The sequence below is a fragment of the Corvus brachyrhynchos genome, unplaced genomic scaffold (genome assembly GCF_000691975.1).
Source record: "Corvus brachyrhynchos isolate BGI_N302 unplaced genomic scaffold, ASM69197v1 scaffold63, whole genome shotgun sequence".
Classification (NCBI taxonomy): Eukaryota; Metazoa; Chordata; class Aves; order Passeriformes; family Corvidae; genus Corvus; species Corvus brachyrhynchos.
In genome coordinates this window covers 915,165-930,000 of record NW_008237227.1, presented here as the reverse complement: position 1 = coordinate 930,000, position 14,836 = coordinate 915,165, and the positions used below count along the sequence as shown (strand labels likewise).

General features: G+C 51.6%; 1 long non-coding RNA gene across 6 annotated transcripts in view; it reads left to right on the top strand.

Moving 5' to 3' along the window:
* The first annotated feature begins 6,120 nt into the window (after window positions 1–6,120).
* Window positions 6,121–14,836, top strand: part of LOC108445467 — a 34,475-nt gene continuing 25,759 nt past the window's right edge. For 4 of the 6 annotated variants that reach the window (XR_001860339.1, XR_001860337.1, XR_001860340.1 and 1 more), the window contains exons 1-2: window positions 6,121–7,191; window positions 8,200–10,506. This is a non-coding gene — a long non-coding RNA (uncharacterized LOC108445467). The remainder of the gene's footprint in view (window positions 7,192–8,199; window positions 10,507–14,836) is intronic. The other 2 variants (XR_001860336.1, XR_001860338.1) reach the window with 2 other exon arrangements.

Here is a 14,836-nt window from a genome sequence, read left to right as displayed (position 1 = left end):
CAGCTCAGAAATGTCAAGCATCTCTTGTAGTCAGTGTGGAGAAAGGCAGCTCAGACCTACTGCAGGGAGCTGGCACCTACTGCAGGGAGCAGCGTCCTGCTGCGATGGACCACCCAGCCATGGGTGTGGGGGATTTTTCGGGAACAGGGAGGTGCAGCATGTGGGGATAACTGGTGCTTGGTTGGGCTGTGGTGGGTGTCACCCTCTACCAGAAGTGTTTGATGAGTTCTGTGCTCTGCCAGAGCTGGTTGTGCCCAAAACCTGATCCTGGGAGATGGTACCTGTCAGCTGCTCCTCCTGGGTGAGGAACACAAATCGCTGTCTTGTAACATGCCAGGGGCTTGTTCCACAGGGATGGGGAGGGCAGGAATTGTAAACACACCCGGTGGGAGGAGGGAGAGGAGCTGCACTTCTCCAACTTGAGCAAAGAGACATGAACAGGGATATTATTTTAGAAAGTTTATCTCTTTTGTATCTATGGTGACAAGATCTTTATCGGGGTAAGACAGACTCCCGGGCTGTCTGCTCCTTGTTATCTCAGGGTAGGATGACAATCTAAGTGTCACGTCTAGAAATGTTATCTCTCCTTTATTATTTCACTTGTGAGGGGCTAACTGGAGTGTTATCAGGGTGTTTACAATCAAAACACGTGCAGCTCAAGTGATAAAAGGGAGAACAGACATCTGATCTCCAAGGATATGAAGACAATGCAGCTTTGAGCAGGAGGAGATGGATCTTATTATTGGAAATGGTTTGGCAGGCTGGGAATGGACAAACAAGTTCAGATCATAAGCTTGAGAGATGGGCTGTGGGAGAGGCTCACACTCCAACTCCTGCAGAGAATGGAAAGGTGATCGTATCAACAGCAGTCTTGGCTAAAAGAGAAATATTTTCCAATAAATTTTTTATGACTTTTTTCTTTCAGTATTCTCTTCTCAGTTGGAATGGGATATGTATGGAAAGCCATCAGGACCAGCGAGTGCAGTGGAGCTGCTTTAAGTCAGTCAGGATCTGAGGAAGCTTAGCCAGGCTTGGGGGGAGGAGAGCAGAGAACTGCCAAGGCCACTGCTCAGGGAGTTCATTTTGATTAATTCCTCATCTTGCCTGGGTCAGTGCTGTGTTAATTTAGAGAGTGCATGGACACAGGGTTAGTGGTGACCATAAACCTTATCCCTGATCTCTTTAGGGACAGGGAAGCTAAATCCCTAAAGGGCTTAGGAATCTGACCCTGGGATGCTTCTGCTGCTGGTAATTGAGAGGAGTCCAAAGATATCCCAGGCATCAGATCCTCATTAACCTACAGCTGGAGCAAACCAGGTGCCAAACGGTGTCAGGTTGTTTATCTAACATGAATAATCCCCCATAATTAAAAATGGGGTTGTGCAACACTCCATCCAAATCCGGGCCTGACTCCCGGACCTGGCTGGAATGGGCTGCCCAGGCTCCTCTGGTGTCGTAGAGGATATGGCAGGCACATTCCATGTCTTCCTTCCTCTCTTGACGCCAACCTTCTCCAAGCCAAGCTTTGTGGCTCCTATCCCACAAAAAAGATGATTTTCCATCGCCTTTCCTCGCTTGTTTGTCTGTCCCGTGAGGTGATGGCACACAGAGGTTTGTGCCCTCTTATGGAGAGCGAGCAGAGGGGCTGTGGTGGCCTTTGAGCCGGGAGGGGACTCAGGCTGGAGGACAAATTCCAGCACCAAGGCTCCCTCTCCCCTTTGGGAAAGAGATGGGGAGGGTGGCAGGGATGAAGCTGTGGGCTGGGTGCTGCGGGGGCTGGTGGAGGATGAAAGCAGCGGGCTCCTGGTGACATCTGAGCATCTCTGTCGGCCTGGCTAAAAATGGGAAGTAAATTTCTGCTAAGTAATTACCAGGAAATTGCTGGTAAGGGGAGGGAATGGACGTGAACTTGTGGGCAGCATTGTCGTGCGTGGGCCTGTCTGCTAAACTCCATATTCCTCTTGCTTTGAGCATCTCCTAAATCAACCCTGAGTGACGCTCACATCCCTCCAAGGACTGACACCACAGCGAACCCTTCCTGCCTTGGGGGGAAAACAAGGCAGCAGCTCCTCCGCCTTGCTCATGAGAAATAATCTCTGGTGGTGGTTTTTTTTGTGTGAAACCCCAGCTTTGGAGGGCCACTGGGGCCACTTTGTCCAGTGACAATGACCCACTGCTCCCTCCTGCCCTTCATCTCTCACACCTTTAATTGCACTTGTGTTTCGGGAGCGGATGGAATTCATTATCCAGCAAACAGTGTCCTTTGCAGTATCAGCCTTAATTAACTGCTCCCCTCTGTATTTTCCTGCTCTTATCCTCTCCAAATCTCCATGCTGAGCCAAGCTGACGGCCCCCCACATGCATCAGTGCCAGCCAGTGAGCCATGACCAGATAAGAAGAAATGGAATTCCTTATCTCTTTTTTACAAATACATACACATGCACACACAAACACACAAACCTGGAAAAGGTCAAGGTTACTGGGAAGGGAGAAGGCCCTTCAAGACAACAAAACACCTTCTCTTTTTAAATCTCCATGGCAACTGGATGGAGCATCATGGGATGTCGAGATGAGAGAGGACCATTCTTCCCCTACAACCCTCTTTCCACTTCATTAGACTCTTTATCAAGTATCTCTGCACTGGGCTGAGTATATTTTTTTGTGTCGGGGGAGCAGAGCAGAGGACTCAAAAGCATCCTGACCTTTTCAGTGGGACTTTGGGAGTTCCTTGTGGGAGTTGCATCCTCTTCCCCTGCCTTCCTCCCCCACAGCCCCCTTGTCTCCAGTTCACATGACCTTCTCATCAAAAACCCTGTGCCTGGTGAGGTATGAAGGGTTTCTTTAAAAGGAGAAAGGAGCAGGGAAAAAGAAGAGTATGAGAATGTCCTTCGCTGGCTCTGGAGGTGTCAAGACCCCGGCTGTCAGAGCTGTGCATCTGCAGGGAAGATTAATGAGTCTGCTTAGAGGAAATCCAAATAAAAGAGAGCAGAATAAATACCAAGTGACTGTGTGGGTGATGAGGGGAAGGGTGAGGAAGGAGCAAGGGAGTGTGACAGGGCAGAAGTAGATATTCCTCAGGCTGGTAAGTGTTTGAATTCCCCATGGAGAAGTGAGTTAGCACAGGAAAGATCTTTGGATTTAGTGCCGTGCTCTCCAAGTGCCAGGGCTGTGCGTGGGTCTGTGAGAGCTCATAAAGCACTGGTTGTACTGAGGCACAAACACGGGGGATTTTTAGCTGCCCTTCCCTAGGAAAGCGTTCACCACGGAGAAGAATTTTGTGTTCAGCTTCTCAGCCCTCGGCCTGCATTGTGCCGAGGTGCTTCGAACTGCTCTGCCACTGGAAGCACTGGCTGTCCCTAGGAAACATCAGTGCCTGGTTTGTGCTGGCCAGTGGCCTGGAGTGTGGAGATGAAGGGATTTAAACCTTCCCATGGATTGAAAGCAGCGAGGGCAGCAGGAAAGGAGTTGGGATTCTGCCCCTCTGCCCCCTCAGCAGAGCTGCCCCAGCCCTGGGGCTCAGCACAGGGAGGACGTGGAGCTGCTGGAGAGAGCCCAGAGGAGGCTCCAGGATGAGCAGAGGGATGGAGCAGCTCTGCACATCACCTGCAGGTACCTCCAGGAGGTTGTGAGAGCCTCCTCTCCATGGCTGTGCTGCAGGGCAGCCCTGCCAAGGAGGCAGCCCAGAAACTCTCTTGAAACCCAACCCTCGACCTGGGCACCTCAGTCCGTGCTGAAGGGGCTCCCCACAACCCTGTGCCTCCTGCCCCCAGCAGCCTGCTCCTGCCTGGCACTGGCCCCTCAGTCCTGCAGCACTGAGTGAGGAGGGGAGAAGCGGCGGTGGCTGCCCCTGGATCCCTGGCGGTGTCCAAGGCCAGGTTGGACAGTGCTTGGAGCACCCTGGGACAGTGGAAGGTGTCCCTGCCCATGGCAGGTGAATGGAATTGGATGGTCTTTCAGGTCCCTTCCAACCCAGGCCATTCTGTGATTCCACGATTCTGTGGTGGTATCCCACAGGAGAAACTGGACCTTGGAGCTGACCTTCCTGAGGGAACTGTGACATTGTTGTGACCTTTAGCTTTTAACCCTTGGGATTTTCACTTCTTCCAGGGACCTGTGCCTGCAGCCTAACCTGAGCACACTTCACACCACGAGCACCCAGCTGAGCATCTTTCCCCACCGGCTCAGGGTCTGCAGCTCCAAATGTTTGAATCCACATGAATCAGACAAGGACAGGGGCTTGTTACCATGGCCAGAGTCAATTCAAAACGTGTTTGTAAAGAGCAGTGAGGCTGGACATGCTTGGGTTGTGTGTTCCTGAGTGGTAAGATTTACATGGGTGTTTTAGGGGAAAAAACCATTAAAAAAAAAAGCTCTGCACTTATGGTAGAGCTGGGCTATGAATATCCCAGTCCCACTGCTTCAATCCTCATGGGAGTAATTTTCAAGTGGGAAATCCCATTAAGTCATAAAGGGCCCTTAAGTAGTTCTCTCTGATGAATTTGTGGCACTCTGCAAGTCCCGTAATTCCCAATATCCAGATGAGGAAACTGAGGTTAAGTGACTTAGCCAAGGTCAGGTAGCAGATCAATAACCACTGCAGCCCCTCTGCCGTTCACTCCATGTGTCTCTGCTGTCAGCAAAGAGGACCAATCCTCCCCACCACTGGCCCAGCCCCAGCCATGGACACCCAGGCTTTGAAATGTTGCATTATATGGGAAAAAAAGGGTCCATCTTCATTCAGAGGGCTGGGCTGGGGGAGCAGTCACGGGGCTCCTTCACCCTCCTTGCACCCACAGCTCCGTGAGTGGAGACATCTCCTGATTCCTGCTGCTCCTGGAAGGAGCTGGGCTTCCCACAGCTGGCACAAACCTTGCATCCTGAAGCCTGGGGCTTGGGGCAGGAGCACCTTTGGTGTGGTGACAGAAAAGTGCCTCAGGCAAGAGCTGTTGGCTGTGATGAGAGTCTCTGTCAGCCTCTGTGGGAGACTGTTCTTCCTCTTTGCCACTGCTCAACTCTCCCCTTTCCGTGTTTCAGCTTCCTCTACTCATTTCATGAGCTCGTGGAGGGGAATGTACCAAGAGTTTGGGGGTATTTCAGGAGTGGGGATGTGTGTGTTCAGTCTAAGCTTGCTTCCCACGGATGGCTGGTCCCAAAAAAGGGTTGTTTTTCCTGGGATCAGGCAGACTGTAATTCTGGGACTCTTAGGTTATTTATTCCTGTTCACCTGTTTGTTGTCTTCATCAAGGAATCCCAGAATGGTTTGGGTTGGAAGGGACTGTGAAGCCCATCCAGTTCCACCTCCAGGGACTCCTTCCACTGTCCCAGGCTGTTCCAAGCCCCAGTGTCCAGCCTGGCCTTGGACACTTCCAGGGATCCAGGGGTAGCCACAGCTGCTCTGGGCACCCTGTGCCAGGGCCTGCCCACCCTCCCAGGGAAGGATTTCTCCTGTCTATCTAATCTAAATCCATTGGCCCTTCAGTTTAAGGCCATTGCCCCTTTATCTCCTGTTAGTGTTCCCAGCACAGCCCTCTGGAGTCACACATCCTCCTGGATGAGGACAGCTTCCATTTCCCAAGCAGCGTTTCTCTGCCTGACAGTGCCTTGCTTCCCTGTTGTTCCCCTTCAGCTTTTCTGTAGCTAATTCAGAGCTGTTTGAATTCCTGGTTCTGCTCTTGCTGCCATGGTTGCTGGTGCTCGACTGTCTGGCTCTGTTCCCTCTCCCAGGTAAAAGGTACAAAAGCACAGGGAGTGAACACAACTGGGATCTTGGGATGGACCCACTGACCCCTGGCTTCCCCATGCTTCCTGGAGGGCCTCCCACAGCCCTGCTGGATGCTTCCCCGGGAGGATGGGCCTGAGAGGTTAATGAGAAGTTGTTCTCCATGCCAGGCTCCTTCCTGCTTTGCTGTAGGGTCTCCGAAGGGTGGCATGTATTTCATTTCTGCCTCCTTCTTCCTCCCGATCAGCCCCTCTCCAGGTGTTTGGCACTTGCCAGCCCTCTGGCATCCCTACTCCTGCCCAGCTTAACCGGCAGGAAAGGGGCTCTCGGGAATATTGCAGGTGGAACAGTCAGGAGGAAGGTCAGCACCCTCCTGCACTATCTCCCATGGATTTATGCCCTGACCTAATCCAGAGAGCTGCTCCGTGTCACAGCCCCGGTGCTGAGCTGGCACTGCCGGCGCCTTTCCCAGCAGTGGAGAGGGCAGCTTGGCACTGGCACTGGGATGATGGATGGGAGCTCCTGCAGGGGAGAGCTTGGTCTTGGAGCTCCTGGAGGCTCTCCAAGCCTGGCTTTGCAGTTGGCCAAGTGCTTCACTTGTTTTGATGCTTTTCCTGTCTTTGGGCCGTTTGCTGCGTTTATTTTGGGGGGAAGGTCAGCACTCCCAGCTGATGCCGGGAGAACGCTCTGGGAGAGAAGCATCCCTGGAGACAGCCCTCCTTTCAGCAGCACATGGCAAAGCTCTGAGATTTCCCGTTCAGTGGGAGGCACGGGAGATATTTTGGACTGCAAGCTGTGGCTTTAAAAAAACCCACCAGTAGTGGTTTGAGGTTTTCTTCTTGAAGCCTTCCTGACTTTGAACATCAATTGCTCCTGTTTTGGTAAGCAGGCTCCCAGCAAGCCAGACCCGTTCCTGGGATTATTGTGACCGCAGGTATAGCTGTTCCTTTTCCATATGGGATGACTTAGGCCCCTGTTCCCTGCCATCGTGTGGTTGGATTTCACCTTCCTCCATGTCGTTGGCATTTCGGAAAGAGCTGCTTGTTTTACAGAGCAGCTGTGTTGTCTTAATGCAGCTGTAACGTGTGTTTGTCTTGGGGCACAGCAGGACTAGGAAGAGGTTTTATTAGATCATTCCCAAGTCCCAGTAATCTCCGAGTCTCTCTCGGATCTGTGGCTGTCAGCTGCGCTGCTCTCGCTCCGTGGGACGGGGTTGGAAGCTGAAGATGGGAAATCACTTGTGTGTGATCCTCTATCTGCTTCGTCTCGGAGTTACTGCTCCCCTCCTGGCTGCTCGCAGCAGCCAGAGAGGACTTAGTCCTTGTACCCCAGACCTCAAACCACAGCTTAAGAGCCTCCAGGGGATCCTCCCTGCCTGGGGCATTGTTTGTGGGACTGCTGGTGGCACTGCAGCCTGGATCCCAAGGAGCGTTCCCATCCCACCACCACTGACTGCCAGCATCGGGATCACGGTAAGGCTGTGCTTCCCTGCCTCCAAAGCATGTTCTGTGTGTGCCCTGCTGCCAGAGCTGGAGTTTGCAGCTTGCTTTTCCTCTTCCCAAGGGAATTAGAGTCTCCTCGGTCCCTCGTGTTCCGATGAGCACTCTCTGTCCTGGTGAATTCCCTCGCTGCTTGCAAATGTTTTATATTATTGCTGCACTCCCCTGCCTTGCACCTCACCCCATGATGGGCACATTTCTGGGTCAGAGATGTCTGTTGCTCTCAGAATGGTTTCCTTTTCCTGCAGTGCATTCCCAGTATATATTGCTAGTGTCACATATCGCTCTCCTCTCACCCAGCGCTGGCTGCAGTGTGCTTGAGAGACATCCCACTCCTTAAACACCATTTGAGGTTTTCTCTGGCAGAGATAATGTGGGGATCATGCAGGTCCCTCTTTCCATTCCTTGTGCGTATCAGCTGTATATTCATCTCCTGCAGCTTTTGCACCATGGCTGCATGAATGAAGTTGTATTTTAGGCTCGTGCAGCACCTCCTGTGCTGACTGTACCACTTGTATTTCAGCCTGTGCTTTCCCTTGGCATACAGCTTAGAACTCCCATTGTCCTCGTGCTGTTGTGACTGGTGGAGTCCTTTTCATTTGTCTATATTTTTGCTGCATCTTTGTTTCCTTCCTCTCAGAGCATCAGGGAGGTCTTTGTTGTCCAGCACAATCACAGCTGTTATGTGTCACCTCGCCTCTGCTTGCTTGTTTGGGAGCCGCTGGTTTCCTAAAACTCAGCCTGGAAAGGGATGCAAATCACATCCTTGGGCTGCTCTGATCCACGTTCTCAGTAAATGTGCATTACTGTGTTGTCCCAGCAGCTTCTTGTCCCTTTGTTCAGCTGCTTTTAGCAATTCTTACAGAGGTTAGGGGAATGCACAGGGGTTTTCTCCTTCCTCAGTTCTCTCATATGAGTCTCTGTTCATGGAATTTCCTGCTGCTTTTTACTTAATTGTGGTTTTTTCTGTTGTTCCCAAAGGCCACCCAGCAGCTGGATGTCATGGAGCTGGACACACACCAGGGTAGGTGATGGATGTGACCCCCAAAATTGGAGAAGCCCCCATGACAACTCTGACTCAGCCTTAAGGCTCTGGACCAGAGGAGGGAGACTTTCTCAATCAGGGGCAAACCAGGCAAGCTGTATTTTCTGATTCATCCCAGAGAGCTGCTCCTGGCCTGGCTTGGAGCAGTGTCCTGCATTTTGTTTTTCCCTCTGTGCCAGGTCATGTGTTTGCTCTCACACAGGACCCTCGAGTGCCTTGCCTGAGCTGCTGGCTGAGCCAGCTTTGCCCAGCTCAGACTTGAGCAGATCCTGCATCTTGGTGGCATTTCCTGGGGCTTTGGCATCTTTTGTGCCTGGAATAGGCAAAGCAAAGGGTCCCTCTTTGGAGCTTTGCTCCCTGTGGTGGCTCATTGTGCTGTCAGGCAGCGGGAAAGAGCATTTTGCCTCAGGTCTGCAGGGCCAGAGAGGGGCACCTTCAGTATCTGGTGTTCCTGTGGGTCAGAAATGGCTTTGTGGAGGGTGTCAGTGGGTTTTCCTCAGCTCGCTGCCGCTGTGATGTGCTGTGCTGCTCTCGGAACACGACGCAGCCTTTCCCCAGCAGCGTTTGCTGGCGCTCTCTCCCTTATCCAGCCTGTCGTGTAATTGCCCAGTTTCCCCACAGCGAGCTAAAGAGCCTCTTTATTGCTGAGCACAGCCCCTTTCATTGCTGCTGCAGGCTTTGGGGTTCAGCCCTAGCACCGCTTCCCCCTGTTTGTTTGGGTTTCTTCCTTGCCACGTTCACACCTTTCCACTTTCATGTACCTGCAGGAGCCGACTTGCTTCTGACACCGAGTTCAGTCTCCAAACATAAAAGAAGAGAAAGTCAGGACAGAAAGGCATTGGAGCTTTCTTCTTCCTCCACACCTGCTGTTCCCGCTCGTCAGGCACTTCCAAAGAGGAGAGTTCTCCAAGTTCCCAGTCATTACCCTTTACATAAGCATAATATAGTGCTGCACTTCCTACAGGGAAGCTATCTATTGTAGCAATCTGTAAAACAAAAGCTGGATTGCTCCTTCTCCCATTGCTCCCAGAATCAAAAAGCTGCCCACTGTTCCTCAAATGGGAAGGCTGAAAGCCTTCATCAGAGGGTGGCTCATTTTTACACGACATTTTTACACTCAAGCAAAACTGAAAGCAAGGCATAATTTGGAACAGCCATGCTCGCCGTTAGAGCAGAACCACACAAATAAAAAGCCTGGGATGATGGAGTTGAATACGCTGCAGTCAGAGAAATGACAGTTTGCAGGGAACAAGGAAAACTAGATGGATGAATGGGAATTAGTGAGGAGCAGACTTTGAAGGCAGGCAAATCAAATTGAGAGCGTGGATCATTAGATTCAAAGGAAGCAGGTAAGGAGTGCACTAAATTGTGCCTTAAACAACAAACCAAGGGCCTCAGCCTCCAGGGAGAGTGGATAGAGCAAGGGCTCGGGATATGGGAGCGGCTGCCAGGTGTGTCCTGGCCACTGGGCATTGTGACCTCGCCCAGGTCGCCGGGTGTCCTTTGCATCAGCTTCTGTGCTGTGGGGCACGGCAGGCGCTGGACATAAAGGATGCTTGGTAAGGGCTGCAGATGTGCCCAGCTCCAGAGGAGCCAGCTGAAGGCTTTCTGGGTGGACTGTCCTGGCACCTGGCACCTTCCAGGCCTGGAGCTGGTTCTTTGCTTGTTTTTTGCTCCCCAAAAGGTGAAGGGATGTACAAGGGGAGAAATGACTGAGTTGCTGAATTTTTAAAAATTAACTGTGCATGATTATACCCAAGAAAGTGGGGTGGCAGAAATACTGCCACATACAGCAGCTTCACATACAGCAGCTCTTTGCAGATGGGAGAAAATGTGGCGTGGTTTGGATGTGCCTGGGAACAGCTGAGCTGGGGGAATTTGTGTATTTTTAAAATGAAGCTCATGTTTTTCTTGGACAAACTTTCAGGTCACTGTAACACAGAACTGAAGGTCACAGTTCTTAAGAAGATTATGAAATGCCCCAGATGCTCAGCGTGATAGTCTAGACAAGGCAGCTGAGGGAGAGATGCTGAAGGAAGTTCCTTGGATTGGTACAGGAAAGAAAAGCCCTCAGGATGGACACCTTCCACACAGAGCTTCCCTTCGGTGCTCCTGCCTGGTCCCAGCTGAGTCCTGCTCAAGGATACAACTCATGGTCACAGGCAAACCACTCCATGGGAATCCCATCTGGCTGGTTCCCCCATTTCAGCTGAGGTGGAGATCTCGCTGGATCCCACAGAGAGGTATGAATGGAGTGATGAGGAAAGTTCTCCAGCAGGAGCTGAAAAGCACCAGCCTTGCTAGGGGAATAAACCAACATGTGCTTTACAATGGGCAAAATTGATCTGATCATTCCCATAAGAACCATAGAATCATAAAATCATGGAATGGTTTGGGTTGGAAGGGACCTTAAAGCTCAGCCCATTCCACCCCCTGCCATGGGCAGGGACACCTCCCAGTAGCCCAGGGTGCTCCAAGCCCTGTCCAACCTGGCCTTGGACACTGCCAGGGATCCAGGGGCAGCCACAGCTTCTCTGGGCACCCTGCGGCAGAGCCATATGATAAACCTGACATGAGTGCTGTGTAATTGAGGGAAATGCATCCCCTGTTATCCCAGGTTATCCATCGTTATCCCAGGTTCAGCCACGTGAACCTGTCACTGAGCAGCACTGATCCGAACGTGGCAGCTGTGAGGATTCTTCTCCCCTTAACTCCTTAATTAATGGTCTCTTTATTTAATCAAAGGCTTTATTGTTGAAGATGCTCAGCATGTCCAGGGATTTCCTGTTCCCCTGGCAGCGTCCCAGATTTCCCCCTGCCATCAATCCCATCACAATTTCTTTGCCATGGAAGGTGTTCCCCTGCTGGTTTAGTTGGCCAGCCTGGGATGTGGTTCCTCCCAGCAGCTCTTAAGAAAACCTTTGCTCATCCTTTCCTTCATTTTTTTCCCCCTTTTTCCTTTTAGCTTTGGTTATTTGCAGCAGGCTCTGTGGCAGCTGTAAATGTTAGTTAAAGCCTTATTGAGTGCCTGGTGCTTCCCAGCTGCCTGGTTCAGCGGTTTATTTGGGTCTCCGGTGATGTTTAGAGATGCATTTCCTCTCATCTCTCCCTGCTATATTTTACTGTTTGCTCATTTGCTTGATGACACTTTGCTGCTGGCTTTTGGAAGGGCTTTGCAGTGCATTATCTCGTGAGTTAATCCTGACCTGCTTCCTTGGCTCCAGCAGCTGCCCTGGCGCGTCCTGAGCCGGACGCCGTCGCTGTCAGGAATTTTCTGCCAGCTCTTTGCTGTCAATATTTTTGGCTGTGGCTCTGTGTCATTGGTGTCTGGATTAAGCTCCCCTGTGACACCCCGAGGGCGAGATGAGATGTGTTACTGCACCAGGGGTCAGCCTTGGTCCTGTCAGGGAGGTTCCTGAGGGCTGGAGAAGGTCCAGCCCATGGGTTTGTCTGGGACAGTTCTTGCTACAAATCCACATCCTCTGATTTTTGAGCCATCCTAGGAGACTGCTTCACCTTTTTCAGGATGATTTAAGAGGATGTGCTGTTCAGGATTCCCACTTGAGTGTTATTTATTAGTTCTGTAGTATCTTCCAGGCTGCTTTCTTCGGTCTAGTGTTGATTCCTTGGGGACAAAGGAAACAAAGGCAGGAAAAAGCTCACAGGAGGGATGAAACAGGAACCTGACTGATATCTCCTCTCTCTCTCCACGGTGTTTTTTCACAGATCAAAAATCAATTAAGGGCGAATTTCACTGGGAACTCTTTAAACAATGTGATATTTCATTAGAGATCATTGAAGGCTCTTTAACATTTGCAGTCCAGGTGTGAATTACAAAATTAGCTGGATTCCTTTAATGATTTCCTCCCAGGTAATGTTCCTCCAAGAACCCTGTGCCTGGAGCCAGCTGTGCAGCTGCTGCTGGAGAAGGGGTGTTCATTGTCTCCCCCCCCATCCTGATGGAGACACGAGACTGAAGGAATGGCTTTGATTGGGACAGCAGCCTGGCTGGGCACAGGGCTGTGGCCTGGGATGTGAGAACTGAAGGAAATAAGAGCGGAATGTTGTAGGAGAGGTAGAGAGGGGCTTTGAGATGAGCAGATTTGGGGTTTTTCCCCAATCCCTTCTTGAGCTGTTACCAGCACAAGCTTGTGCCTTTGTGAGACTTCCCTAGGGCTTTCCAGCTCCTTCCCTTGCTCCTGGATCTGTCCCTGCTGCCATCTGAACCCCGTAACACTGAGACAGAAGCACTCTGGAGGTGCCAGTGCGTTTTCACTGGCATCTGGATCCCTTGGGACATGTCACTCCTTCCAAACCTCCTGAAGGCATGAAGAACTGAGCAGTGTGACTTCCTCTGCTCCACTGTGACATCATTAATCCTGCCTGGAACTTGCCCTTTTCAGTGCCCATTCCCTCCCTCGTCCATCTTGCCTTCCTCACAGCCCGGTTATTGATCCTTATTTGGGGCTCATCTGTCTTAGTGAGCTCGGGGAGCCACCCCCGGCAGGGAGAGGAGCACCTTTCGTTGCTTCCAGGGTGCTGTAGCTGGGTGGGAGGGAAATGGGTGAGTTTTGGGATGCATCACTGCAGGTTTGATCCAGCGGTTGCATTTCCCACCTGAGCACCTGCTTTCCTTGGAGATGCTGCCTTTCCCTGTTAAGTTTTCCTTTCCTCTTGTCCTAAAACCATCACAGCTGCAACAGCCCCGTTACAGCAGCTCAGCCTCTCCTCCCTCTCCCTTGCAGTCAGCAACACCAGGATTAGTCCTCAGGGCCGCCTGTAGAACCATGTACATCCCCGTTTGTCCTACTCTGCCCCCTTCCCCTATTTCTTGTCCCCTCCCCTCAGTCTTCCCTGCATTTTTCTCTCTCTGCACAGCTCTGCCCTGCCCCAGGAGAGTGTGGAGGGCCCCTTTGCTCGCTGCAGTGAGGACCCAGGAAGGGCAGCTGATAAAACCCCACCCTCTGCACAGACCCACTGGCCGTAATTGCTTTCCTGGAGAACAGCAGGGAGAGGCAAACAGTTCTGATCCTTTCCTTGAATACTCTCTTGGGCCCTAATTATTTTCAGCTTAGGATATTTTCTGTGTCTGGGAAGGCTCGTCTGTCTAATAATCCTTACTGGATTTCACTCCCAAGTACTTGCCCAGCCCTGCCTTGAGCCCCCTGCAAACTTTCCACACCCCCTTTGCTCACAACCATCTTCCCTGATTTGCTGTGGATCTCTTTGATTGCTTGCCTCTAATGCACCTTGTTCTGGGGCTGCACAAGGTGGTTAAGGAGCAATTTTGTACCTGAAGGGAGGTTGTGGCAAGGGGAGGTCGGGCTCTGCTCTCAGGCAGTGACAGGAAAAGAGGAAATGGCCTTGAGCTGTGCCAGGTTGGACATTAGGAGGAATTTCTTCATGGAAAAGGTTGTTAAATGCTGGAAAGGGCTGCCCAGGGATGTTTGGAGTCCCCATCCCTGGAGGTGTCCAAGGAAGGGCTGGACGTGGCACTCAGAGCTCTGGGCTGGTGACAAGGTGGGGATCAGTCACAGGCTGGACTCCATGGGCTGGGAGGGCTTTTCCAAACTTGATGATCCCAGGATTCTGTGATCCTCCTCCACTCCTCCAGTGACTCAAGGTTTTTGAATCCCCGTCACCTGCCTCTTTTCTAGGCTGCAGCATCCCAACCCATTGGGTGGCTCTTTGTGGAAAAGCCATTCCAGACCTCATAAAGTTCTTGCTGTCCTTCCAGGAACCTTTCCTGCTGTATTCCTCCTGCTTGGCACCACTGGAGCCATGCAGGGACACATCCACATAGCTCACCTGCAGAGTTTTGGGGTACTTTGTGTCGCCTGAATGAGTGTGTATGTTTTGGAGCAGCTGGCCCCTCCTTGCGAAGGTTTTTATTACATGAACCTTTCCAGCAAAATGCCAATTATTATGGATCCTGAAAGAGCACTCTCTGCAGCTTCCAATTACGATCCTGGCTGCATCTGACTTGAATGGTGTTTACTGTTTAGGGTGCATTTGAAAATGCATTTTGGGAGGCGTCTTTCATTTCATGTGTGGGGGCTAACATTATCCCTAATGTTGGAGGAAATTACAAATGCTTCCTGCCTAGAAGCAATGAGTTGAAATGAAAATATGCTGTGTGCTGCTCCATGGCAGCGCCACCAAAACGTCTGCATGTGGTGCCAGGTGCTGCTCTGTGAGTTCAGCTGTGCCCAGAATGACCTGGTGTATCTTTGGTGGCCTTTGAGACGGGAGAGCTGAGTGACCAGGCTGGGTCTGCTCTGGGCAATCTCCTGAAACTGCTCAGCACATCCAATGTTTACACAGATAATTTAGCTCAGATGGGCTGGTGAGGTCACATGGGCAGAGCTGTGCCCAGCTCTGGCCCCTCAGTGCAAGAGAGACATTGAGGGGCTGGAGCATGTCCAGGAAAGGGAACGGAGCTGGGGAAGGGGCTGGAGCCCCAGGAGCGGCTGAGGGAGCTGGGAAAGGGGCTCAGGCTGGAGCAAAGGAGGCTCAGGGGGGACCTTGTGGCTCTGCACAACTCCCTGACAGGAGGGAGCAGCTGGGGTGGTT